The sequence below is a fragment of the Herpailurus yagouaroundi genome, unplaced genomic scaffold, assembly GCF_014898765.1.
Source record: "Herpailurus yagouaroundi ecotype Mexico unplaced genomic scaffold, PumYag 28, whole genome shotgun sequence".
NCBI lineage: Eukaryota > Metazoa > Chordata > Mammalia > Carnivora > Felidae > Herpailurus > Herpailurus yagouaroundi.
Genome location: NW_024412376.1, coordinates 3,215,355 through 3,228,153, shown reverse-complemented (window position 1 = coordinate 3,228,153; position 12,799 = coordinate 3,215,355).

Genomic DNA, 12,799 nt, shown 5'->3' with positions numbered 1-12,799 from the left:
GGGCTCAGGAAGGCTGAACCAAGAGAGGTCTGCTTTTAAATCCCCAGCCGTCCAGGTGTCCAGGCTCGGTTCGTGCAAACCCAAAGGGGAAGGTTTAAACCTTCCAGCCGCTTGCCGGTTTAAAAATGCAGCACCCTTCCAGGTGGGACAACCGGCCGGTGGCCAACCTCAGACAACACCGGAGGCAGTAGGTAACTGTCCCAATGTTGCTCAGGGTGGGAGGAAATATTTCTCACAGAGGTGTTAGCTTTAGGAGGACAGAAGAAGAAAGGAAAGGAGAAAAGAAAAGACATACTCAAGTCCCAGCCTGACAGCAAGTCTTGTGTGTGCCCACAAATACACATTGACATGTTTGTGGTGTAGAAAGCCAAAACATTAAAAACACATGTGCACTTATCAGTGTGGCTTGTGTAAATATCAAGTCCATCACTCAGGCTCACATGCTACATTCAGAGCTGGCCCAGGAACCTCGGGTCAAAACCCAGGGTCCCCATTAAGGCAGAAGGCAAAAAAAATTGTATCAGTAGATATACAGCAGGCCCTCTCTAAAGGCAACCCCTCCCCCAAGGAAACAGAAGTCTCCCTGCCCTCGGAGTCTCTGGGAATTTTTTTGTATATTTCTAACATTACCCTGAGAGGAAGGGTCAATCTCCAGAAAGCTGAGAGTGTGACCATGACTGACCCCTGGAGACAGGTGACAACCGCAAACATCTCGTGAAGTTTGCTAGGTCTCTACACTGCCTGCATCTTGAAGTGTGGGTGGAGGGAAGCCAAGGATGCCGAAAACCCACATCTGAGCAGTGTGACACTACTGCATGTGGCAAATGGGCCACAGATCTCAGAGCTCAAGGCAGGCACTGTAGGTGGTGTTGTCTTGCTGGGCCAGCTTGTTTGTAAAGCTCTGGGGAAGCTTGCTTTGGACGCTGCAGACCTAATTTCTTGATGGACGGATTCCAAGTACAACTACCAGAGTTCATGAAGAAGTAAGGCTCTGTTCTTAAAGCAGTCGTGGCCATCCAGCGATTGTGATTCAGCCGTCCACATTGGAAGCAGCTGCACGGTCATCCTCTCTGTCATTTCTCAGCTCATGAAAGGTGCAGCAAAGAAAGACAGGCAGAATGGAGGGAAAGAGATGAGAGAGATAGAGCAAGACTTTGGATGGCCAAGGGTTAATCCCCAAACAATTGGTGATGCTCAGCCCAAGAAGCCGGGGAAGACATTCCTCACAGAGAATAGACTGCAGGAGACTGGGCAACTGTTTCTCAATTCAAGGGGCATTTAGAGAAAAATGCTGTTTGGTAGGGGGTCCTTTTCTTTCCTACAGCCAGGCCCTCAGTTCCAAACCAAATGTGTCTGTTTACTCACACACTGGAAAGAGTTGTGTTTGTAGATAACATCCTCTCATCTCTGAATCCACGCTTAGCTGACCTCTCACTCATGTTTGCAGTTTCCCCAAATGGTGGGAACTTATGTCTTTCCACCATTAAAATTCTGGAAAGTAGCCCGGGTGATAGCTACTTTCAGTAGTAGACCTCCACCAGTCTCAGAGGGTCTGTCTCAAGGAGAAAATCTCACAGTCCCACTGATGAGAGGACCTAGGCTGCACCTAGTTGTTCCTTGTGGACTTTGATCACCCCAACCCCCAACCCTCCACCCCATCTTACTGCTTGGGAGAGAGGCCTCTTGGGCTGTGCCAAGGACACAGTCATCTTGAGGACTGACAGGGAGTGTTGGTATGACTAAGAACCCAGAATCCTAAACCCAGTACATTTCTGGCTCCTCCAAAGACCCAGCTGGAAAGGAAGGACTCAGTCTCAGTACCACTGACGGACCAGAACCTGCACCTGAGATTTTGGAGAGTGACTGCCCACTGCCAATCAGTTCACATATCGTATAATAGCACCAGGCAGAACAACCTGAAAACTGTACTTTAGAGGTGCATACAGGTTTTTGTCCTTATTCACACTATCAAAACTTGGAGCTTCAAAGTCCAGTCTCCCTTTTCCTAATAGCAAGCATTTGTGTATGTAGAGGAGAAAGTTCTAGAACAAAGATTTTTTAAACATGCTATTGATGTGACAGAGCTCCCAGAAACCAGGGTTTTGAAATATGAGAGCTGTGAGCCAGGAAGCACACCTCCTTTCCTTGAACGGTTTAAATGATCAGGAGCAAAATACTACTTGAAATGTGTTTTTCATCTCAAAAAAGTTTTGATTTTCCCATACTGCCAGTTGCCCATACATGAAAGTTGGAAGTGTGTTCCTTGTTGCTTCATAACACCAGCTTAAGGAGGCATTCTTCAGTCTTCCCATTGCCCAAAGCTGAATGTTGGGGCCAAGCAGGACCACGAAGGGGCTTCCCAGGTGCCTACCTGGTGGCCTCTTCTTACGCACACAGCTCCTTCCTGCCCATTCCTAGAAAAAGGGGGGAAGGTGGGGGTTGCTTTTCAGCCTCAGCCTCTTCCTCCTGTTCTGCTCCATTATCATTTGTCCGTGGTTTTTCGGACACTCCAAAGATACACTCAGCATCCTCTCCATTATCCAGGACAAGAAAGTGTCCTGTCTATGGCTGGGTGCTTGTGGGTCTGGTACAATGCAGAGGACAGCATTCTGGCCCCGAGTCAGGAAATATGGAGTAATGCCTGTGTTCTGCTCTTCACGGGCTGAATGGCTCGCACGTTATCCCTCTGGCCCTAGAGTTCTCATCTGTAAAACAGAACTATTAATGCCTGTCCCACTACTCTGGAAAATAAAATACAGTACATGCTTTTTAACAGTTTTTTAGTATAAGTATGTCCCAAATAGAGCATGGGACATACCTATACTATAAGGTATTCCTTGTTTTGTGAAATTTAAACTGAACTCCTGTGTCCTGTATTTTATCTGGCAAACCCACTACCCGTCCTTCGGGCATCGCCTCCTCCCAGCAGCCTTGCCTGACCTCCTCTCAGTCCATCACCTGCCTTCTCCACCCTTAGTCGGATGAACTGCTCTCTCTGCCCTGCACCCAACGCACTTGTGCACACTTTGTTATAGCACTCACGTGGATGTTTTCAAACCGTTTGCTTTGGGGTATCTACTACATGACTGTGAGCCCTTGGAAGGCCAGAATCTTGTCATATTTTGTCTCACATGGGCATCCCCAGCATCTATCACTGTTCCAGGCACACAGCCAGTGCTTGGTGAAGCCCACCATCACAAAAAGTGCATCAATATATAGTAGAAGGAGGCAGGTATGTGAAATACCCAATCTAAGGGACGTATTATGCCTGAGAATTGATTTTGCACTGCGTTTCCCAAGAACCAAGGTAAAAAGCAAGCATGAATAACTCACGTGGCTGTCCTTGTCTGCAGGAAAGAAAAATCTTCCCTAGATCTGAATTCTAAAGGAAATGATCATGAGCCCTTACACAAAGACTGTAAAGAGGGTGTGGGGCTTTTGTATTGACCCTCCTCTGGTCCATGTCCAGAGCTGACCTGCTGCACAGATGCTCGCAGACTCACCTCTCTCTCTCCAGGGCATACACAGAGTAGGCTGCTCTAAATGATGGGCAGCCAGCGGGTGGGCTGATGAATGTAGTGGGCTGTTTCAGGAAGAGGGCAGAGCTTCCAGTAAGTCCTGCAGGGACTGATGCTGCAGTGAACACTGAGCCCCAGCCTCTTAAGGCAATCCTCTTAAAAACAAGGGCTGGTACCTGGAAAGCCAGGTTTCCAGAAGCCTCTGACAACACCTGGGAGTGGAGTGGGCAGGAGACACTGGTAGGGGCTCTGGCTCTGTAACACATGGTGCGAGGCTCTGGCTTCAGAGCTCAAGGCTTCACTGGGAAGGAAAAATGAGTCTTTAGGGACCCCTCCCCCTCTCCCTGTGAAGGCGAACTGGCACATGCTTCCATGACTGCAAGCCCAGAAATCTGCCCAGATTTCTCCAGGGAGGGCAGTGGCCCAGAGGCAGGACACATTCCCCAAGGAGCCCTGTGTGTATTGACTTAATCCTTCCTGGCGGGCACACCAGTCAGCTCCACCACCTTTCTCAACAGCAGCTGGGATACGAATGAGGGGCTGAGGGGGGAAGAGTGGGAGAGAGCCATCATCACACTCCTGCTCTCCTCCCCTCCTCCGGAGAGCTTCACTCCCAGCTCCAGTCCAGGGCTGGCTGGGAAAGTGATCACCCGGGGCCTCCATCCGGGCAGGGGGCAGCCTCCTGTACCAGGCTGGCCTCCACTGGCTAAGGCACAGTGCCCGCCCAATAGAGTAAGCTGTCTTCCTTCAGGCTTTCTCCGTTTGCACCCTTCCTGCCTTATCACCTTCAAACCTCACACAAAGCCTCACAGCTGGCAGAGAAGCTCATTATTCCCATTTTATAAAAGACCCAGAGTCTCCAAGTGATGGGCCCCTTTCCACCAGTCCACCCACCACTGCGCTCTGGTGCAGGACAGACTCAAGTCAGGAACACAGATCTTTGGATTCCAATTCTGTTGACTCTGCATTAGGCTGAATTGCCTTTGCTCAATGTTCATCCTTAGGAAGAGAAGCCTGCAGAGCCTTCGGCTGTCTTTAATGTCTTATCATGAATTCATTTATTGGACTCTTCCAAGAGGCCAGCTAGAAGGAAAAGATGGCATTGAAAGAGAGGGAGGATGGAGATAGAGGTCTGAAGGTCTGGACAAGTACATGGGGTGTTTTCCTATGGGATCCCAGGACAGAAAAAGAATTGGATAGAGTAGTGAGTACATACAGGCATCAGAAGTTGGGGGGGGGGGGGGAATGCTGCAAGAATGGGTGCCCTGGCCTGGCCAGGGTTGCAGAGGTGACCCCAGTGTTCTGTGCTGGCAGCTGCCCATAAAGCATGTATAGCTGGCCTGCCATCATGTGGATGCCCAAAAGAAAGACTCCAAGGGAGAAAAGACCATGCCAAGAGATAAAGGGCTCACTATATACCCTTGAGAGAAAGATGGAAAGAGGAGACTATACAAAAGCTAATCTAGGGTGTCCTGCTAAGGCAGGAGTCCTACTTATGGTCCTCTCTAGGGCCTAGATGTTTTCAGAGTTCCATGATGATTCCAGCGGTGATATTTAAATTATTTAAAATCTGGGATGGCATGACTGGTAAGATTGTATGTCTGATGAAAATCACCTGTGCAGCCCTACAGGTGTGTACTGGCTGGATCCCACTGGGACACTGGGACAATGCCAACAGTGGTGTGAGTGGATATGCAGTTCCCAGAATGCACCATGCTGCCTTGTGTCTCTGTGCCTAAGGTAATGCTGACGCCCTGCCCCTGTCCAAGACTCAGCTCTCCACCTTCTCTTGGCCAGCCACTCTTCAGAGCCTCTCAGCTAGAAGGGGTCAAGGAAGGCATGTGTCTGCCCCTGGGTACCAAGGCTATCTGAGCACCTCTCCTCAAACACCCCTTGCCTGTTTACATGTCCAGAGTTCCTCTAGAAGCTTCCTGAGGACAGAAACTATATCTGTTCTGGCCTTGTATCTCCAGGACTTAGCCCAGTGCCTGCCACACACTAGGTGTGCAGCGGGCCTGTGGTCACCAAATGAGATCGGTCCTATAACCCAGCTCTAAGCATTGAGAATTAAGTGCAGGTTGGTAAGTGGGGCACCCCGGAAAGCATTTTAAAATAGTCGGCCTTAGAAGGCATGCACCTTGACCTTTCCCTCTTCTTCCTGCTCAGAATCCAGGTGGGATCCCAAGAGATACAGCAGCAAGCTGGCAACCATGAGACCACACACATGAAGATAAATGCCCACATGCTATGGTGGAGGAGCAGGAAGATGGAAAGAACCTGGTCTGTAAGGAATGACCCAAAGGCCTGCCCTGGAATGCTTGTCAGGTGAGACCTACAATCTCTCTCTCACTTTTTCGAATACAAAATCATTTTGGTTTTCTCTTTCTTACAGCTGGAAATAAACCTAACTAGCACAGGTCTATAGTTTAGGGACTCTCCAAGCAGACAGAAAACTCAAAGGCTTCAAGTTCTAATTTTTGCTTGTCTCCTAGGACTCTACTATTCAAAGTTTGGTCCCCAGACTGACAGCATCGGTATCTTCTGGGAACTTGTAGCAAACACAGAATCTCAGGCTCCACCCCAGACATGTCCAATCAGAATTTGCATTCTAACAAGATTCCTAGGTGAGTTGTATGCATAGTTAAGACTGAGAAGCACCATCCTAAGAAACTCTTCCAGATGCCTGCTTTTCTCTTGTTTTGATTCCTATAGCTGCAAAGCACCCTATTTCAAAGCATCAGGGGATTTGTCTCACAACATGAATCGTATGTGTCTGTATCCCTAGATTTAGCATCCCACTGGAAGGGCCCACTTTTCTGAATAGGAAACTAAGTCACAGACAAGCTCCTCAGCCACCGCAAGTATAGAGCATTCAGACAATTCTCTCTCTCTCTCTCTTTTTTTTTTAATGTTTATTTGTTTTTGAGAGGGAGAGAGAGAGAGAGAGGGAGGGAGAGAGCGTGCACAAGCAGGGGAGGGGCAAAGAGAGAGAGAGAGAGAGACAGAGAATCCGAAGCATACTCTGTTCCATCAACACAGAGCCTGGCACAGAGCTCGAACTCACAAACCATGAGATCATGACCTGAGCTGAAGTGGGTCGTTCAACCAACTGAGCCAGCCAGGTGCCCCTCAGACAGCTCTTTAATAACGAAATTAGGTTTTCCAACAGAAAAGGTGGACAGGCAACCCTCTTTCTTCAGGAAGCCACACTGCAGAGGTGTTAGCAAGTAAAGATTAGGCAGCAAAGAAGGGCCATCCCTTGGCCCCTCTGAAGCTGACTACAGCAGCCAGGAGCGAACAGACCCTGCGTTCTTCCCACGCACTGTATTTTAAGCAGCTGTATATCTGGAGGCTTCTGTAATCTTCCAGCAGTTCCACACTCTATCATATTTAATATCTGTCACTATACAAACATTGCCTTTTATCAATCCTTCTAACACTCAGAGTGTTATAAGAAAGCCATAGCCCCCACCCCTTAGGAAAGCATAATTTGTCCATCAAACCCTTTGTTCTTTATTTTTAACTATAGTCTAGACCACCAAATTACTGAATACCCCGTTTAAAGCTCCATAAATAACAACTTCCCAAGTAGAGCCACTCAGCCTTGGAGCACTTCCCAAGTTCTGCATTAACTCCTCGGGTGTGAAGGGTTTCCAGCCATTTTGGTCCATAAATATATAACTGGCTCCTTCCTAAATTGCCACATAATCCTTACCACCATCACTTATGTTTTCTTTTATTGCCATTATCATTGGCGCCTTGACAGGAGAATAAATTACTCTTTCTGGAGGATGAAGTGTTCTACATCCTACACCATTTTAACTCACCCACATTCCCAGATTTTTTATTTCCATCCCCTCTCCAAGGAAATTGCCTCCTTGCAATTAGCAGGGATTTCAGATTGGAGTTTATTCTATTCTCTCTTTTCTCCTGACCATAACCTCTGCCTGGACTGAGTCACATGAGAAAGAGAAGCCATCTAAGATGTACAGTAAAACCTTGGATTGTGAGTAACTTGTTCTGTGAATGTTCCACAAGGTGAGCAAACATTTCTAATAAATTCTAACTTGATAAACTAGCAATGTCTTGCAATGCAAGTAGTACATGATACTGAATGTCACATGATCACAAATGAGCCAATGGTTCTTAAAATTCACTTCAATACATGAGTGCTTTGGACTACAGGCATATTTCTGGAATGAATCATGCTCGCAAACCAAGGTTTTATTGTATTCCCAAAACCCAAAAAGCATAGAGGTAGGAAAGACACACATCAAAGCAATCAAGCAGGATTGAGTGCAGAAGAGAGGGTTCGGGAGAGGGGAGGTGTGAAGAGCTCGGGCTGAGATGTCACATTCAGTCAGAACAACATACTTCATCTGGGAGCATTCATCTGCCCACTCACTGCCCAGCAATTCAGAGCAGCCAACTAGGGCCATGGCCCCAGAACAAGTGACCAGGAACCTACCTCACTGTGGCATTAAGCATATGCAGGTCCCCATAGTTCTCAGGTCTAACGACTCTGTCAGACTGGCTGACAGTTCTCTCTCTCCCCATCATTTTGTCCACCTCCTCAGCCCCAGCCCCACCCAAACTATCCTAAACAAGTAGGCTCTCAGCCTTCTGATAGCTTTCCAAAGATGGGGTAGCTATTGTCAGTGAGAATAAGTACACCTGTGGCAGATTAACTAGGGTGCTGGGGAGGAAGAGTGTGAAAGTCCAGAAAGGAGAGAAGGCTCTGAAGAACGAGCTCACCCAGTCCTGGAGCCAGGAAGTTCACACTTCCAAACTTCCATCTGGTTAGGGAGGACACCTAAACCAGCTGGCCACACGCTGGCTTCTGTCCTCACTCCTCTGGCTGAGGTCCCCTCCAGCTCTCCCTCCAAGGTGAAGGGAAATCCTGGATAGAGACCTAGCTTTGCAAAACACAAGGAGCAAGAGGTAGTGTCCCAAGACTCATATAAGCCTCTCCTTTGTGCTTAAAAGGGCATATATGATAAATGTGTGAGCCCAGGCTCTTTGTCTCCAAATCCTCTCCCCTTGTCTTTCACACATCATATTTCTCCTGGTTTGGGCATAACTGACCCTGGAATGAAAGATCTGCAGGCTGCTTGAAATATATCCCATGAGCCATCATGTTCTCCAGATTAAGGATGTTCTGATAGTCAACGGGCTTCAGGAGAAAGGGGGCAGCAGACACAGGCTGCATGATGGGTGGATGTGGGGGAGGGATGTGGGGCAACATGCCTGCTCCTCTCAGCAGCCAAGCCTTTCCATGCCCATTCCTGGCTCTCTTACTGGACTCTTGGCCACTCTCAACACCCTTTCCTACTACTGCAGGGGTTACATATGGGGCACCTTCCCCCACAGCTGATTATCAAGTGCTCTTCCTGGGAGGTGAGATACCCAGGGCCCCGGGGCTGTCTGAGCAGCTCCTCCCTAGGGCCAGTGCAGGGCTGGAGAGCAGAGTGCAGGGGAGGGAGGGAGCGCGTGTGGAATGCAGCCCTCTCCCCAACACTCAGAGGCCAGCCTGAGGGGCATAATAGAATACATTAGTCCACAGCCCATTCAGCACTGCCTCTTTAAGAACAATGGCGGCAACTGAGCTGATTTTTGCCAAATGACTGGCTTTAGTCCATTCGGAGTTCAGTGGAGCTCACCAGACAAAGTCCATATTCAGGACTTCATACAGGGTTGGCTAATGGGCACTGGGGCACCAGCACCAGGTGACTTCCTGGGACACCCCCCCCGCCCCCCCTGCCTCCCCCCACCACCACTCAAAGCAACCCAGGAATGATACTTGAGGCTGACACCAGCCACCCAGGCCCATCCCTAGACAGAGCCCACATGGGCCCAGAAGGAGGCAAAGAAACTGCTACTTAAAACAGGCAAGACAGGTTTCATTTTTAATTTGAGGCCCCTGGTACCGGTGGCTGATTCCAAAACAATCTTGATCGTTTGGAATTTTACATCAGAAAAATCAACTTGGCTGCTAGAAGGGAATGATGCCGTATAACATCAACCCTGTGTGAGACACCTGTTTTCGTGGATGCAACATTGAGCTAAAAAGTTTTCCAGCCTGAGGTCCTGAGTGATGTTTTCAATCTCTTCACTTCTCTGAGCCTCAGGTCCTTAATTTATGAAGAAGAGGAGCTAAGAGGCTCTAGACCCATTCAAACTTTCAAATTTCATGGGAAACACAAACTCTGACCACACTTCCTTCACTTTACTATCCCATACTGCATCAGGAACTCCAGAAACACCAGAGCTTGGAAAACTGTAGAGTGCAATAGAAATGTTAGTGGTAATTATGACCGTTGGCAAAAATCACTGTGAAAAAAACAATGCCAGCATCCAAAATGGAGCGTTGTGATGTGATTTTTTTTTTATTCCTAAACAGGTTTGTCCAAGAGGGGAGGTGACAGAGAGCCGACATGTTGGCATAGCTGTGACCAGCAGGTACCAGCAACGCCCCCCCCCCAAACCAAACCCTCTTTCCCCCACAGCATGCTCTTTCCTGCCCTGGACATACTCAGATCACCCCGAGGAGAAGACCCAGGACTTAGTCATAGGCTTTGAGCACTTTTCTTGGCATTTTTCTCCTTAGCTATTGCATTACTGATACACGAATTTTGCCTAGATTTTTTATACACCTGAAAAAGTCATGCTGAAGTTTGGAACCTGAAAAAGGGGGATCTTCGGAGAGAATATGCCCTGCTGGTTCAGATTCAGACATCAGCCACTCAGGGTGGTCTTTCCTAGTTAAATTGCACCCAGCTTCTCCCTATTCCCTTTTCCACCAAACCCTAGTCCCTTCTCCTACTTTATTTCCCTACCTACTTCTTATGATTTTCTAACAAAGCACATGTTTTGCTCATTTATTTTATTATCTGTCTCACCACCACCACTATCAAAATGTAAGCTTCAAGGACAGAGATTTGCATCAGTTTTGTTCACAACTGTATCCTATAGAGCAGTGCCCTGGTATTCCTGATAAGCACTCGATTCATAAAGGCTTGCTGAATGATGAATGAATGAATGAGTAAATGAATGAATGAATGACAGAGAATATAGAATAAAAACATATATGTAGTATCATTGAGATTTTGTGGAAAGAATAGTAGAAAGAGGAGGCAGGGAGGCAGGGAAGGAAGGAAAAAAGCTAAAAAGCCTGGAAATAGGTACACTGAAACATTAATTATCTCTGCTTGTTGGAATTATGGGCAGTTTAAACTGTCTTCTTTTTGTTTTTCCTCATTTTCCAAAATTTCTACAATAATCATAATTTTTGAAAAAAAGGTAAAAATATAAATATTAATTTTAAAGAAGAGAAGACAGGTGGATAGCATAAATGATAGCACAAGGAACAATGTGAGTCTCTAATACCAGTTTCAATTACATAGGTTCTTAAAAATCCTGCCTCATTTGAAATGTCAGGCAATTATTGCAAAAGACTTAGTGTGGGAGGGGGGGTGAGCGATGGCTCACATTTCTGGATAATTGCCCCCATTGTCCAGGTCAGGATGCGTTTGCAGTCATATTCTACATCTTTCTTCCGGACCACACAGAAGCGAAGTATGGAATCAGAACTCTTGGGCCAGCAATCAATCAACATATATTTAATGAGTGCCTACTATGTGCAAAGGTCTGTACTTGATGTGCATTCTACCTCCCTCTTATACATACCCTCTTCAACTGCTCCCTGTCATCTTGCCCCATCTGAATCTTGCAATCTTGGGCCCCTCATCCTCCCAGGGCAGCACAGGTCCAGTCTGGGCATCTGATCATTGCACCATGCATCATCCTAAGAGAAGACATTCTGAGCCTCCTCCACTTCCTCTAACTATGAACATGGGGCATAAGAAGGTCAGAAACAGGCTCAGAGAAGTTAAACAGTCTGCTTGAGGTCATATAGTGGGTTTTCTGTGGATGCCAAGCCACTTGTGTCGGGTCCCTCCACCCTGCAGCCATACTGAGTGTGGGACAAGGGCTCCCTGGCATAATCCACCCATGAGACAGTCATGCCAGGAGGGGAGACTTTGAAGGTCATATACCTGTCATACCAGGGGAGCGCTTGGCAGCCGTCCTTTCCGGACCGCTGGAATTCATCCTGTAATAACTTGCCACACAAAACACACTTATCCCGTTTGCACTGGACCCTGTCCCAAGATGGGAGGGATAGTAAAAATGCCTCCTTGAGTACCACAGAGAGCACCCGAGTGTGCAGAGGCCTGGGGGTGTTTGTTCTGAGGAAATGCTGGACAAACCATGTGTCATCCAATGAAAGAGAGGAGGTAGAGAGCCTGGTGGTTCGAACGTCGGGGAGCGTGTCTGGGCATGTGGTAGGATCCAGGAAGGCTTGCAAGGATTTCCCGCCAAACTAATGAGGGTCCTGGCAGAGCTCCACAGTCACTGGCAGGAATCCTTGCTCTAATTGCGATACAACCTTGGCTTTACTGGAGGGCATCAGCTTGTGAGTGAAGAGCCTTGTTCTCCTCAGAAGCTTTCCTGCCCCACCTCTATACCCTGGTGTAGGGTGCAGATCTGAGACACCTTGTATAGCATGTCACTAGCCTCACCAATGACTCCTCTGCCCTCCCCTTGCCCCACAATGCTTTAGATGTCCCCATGGAATAACCCCAATGAAGCCTCAACCTAAGCAGAGACAGCCAGGAGGGACCAGCTTCTCTCCTTCTGTGCAGCCCCAGCTGTGTGCTTCAGGGCTCCAGCCCAGTCTCTGTGCCACCCACCTCTTGGGGCTCTGATTAGACCTCAGACCATGCATGGTGCCTCCGTCTTCCCAGGCCCATCCCTGATGCAGGTAGAGAGTATCAGCCAGAAGTGGAACATCATTGCTGGTGCTCCCAGCTGGACCTGGCAACATGGGGACCTGCTGTGTGGGGAGGGAGGGATCCCTGGGGCTGGCAGGGCTTCCACATTTAGGGAATATCTCCAGAACAAAGGACAATTCTCCACCTTGCAGGGAATGACCAACATTTGATCAGCGTCTCATCTTAATAAAGTGGTTATAGTTCCTGCCTTTCCGTCATTCATTCAGCTACCCTGTGCTGGGCCCTGGGCTCAGCTGGGGGAAGCAAAGTAAACAGGAGACAGACCCACCCTCAAAATGTTTCTAGCCTCCTGGAGAAGACCTCACTCTCCCGTCCACAAGCTGAAATAAGAATCATATTCTGATTCCGTCAAGAGTCATTGAATGCCTTCTTTGTATCAGCCATTTTGGCCATCATTTGTAGGTATGTTAGCACAATAAAATCTCAATG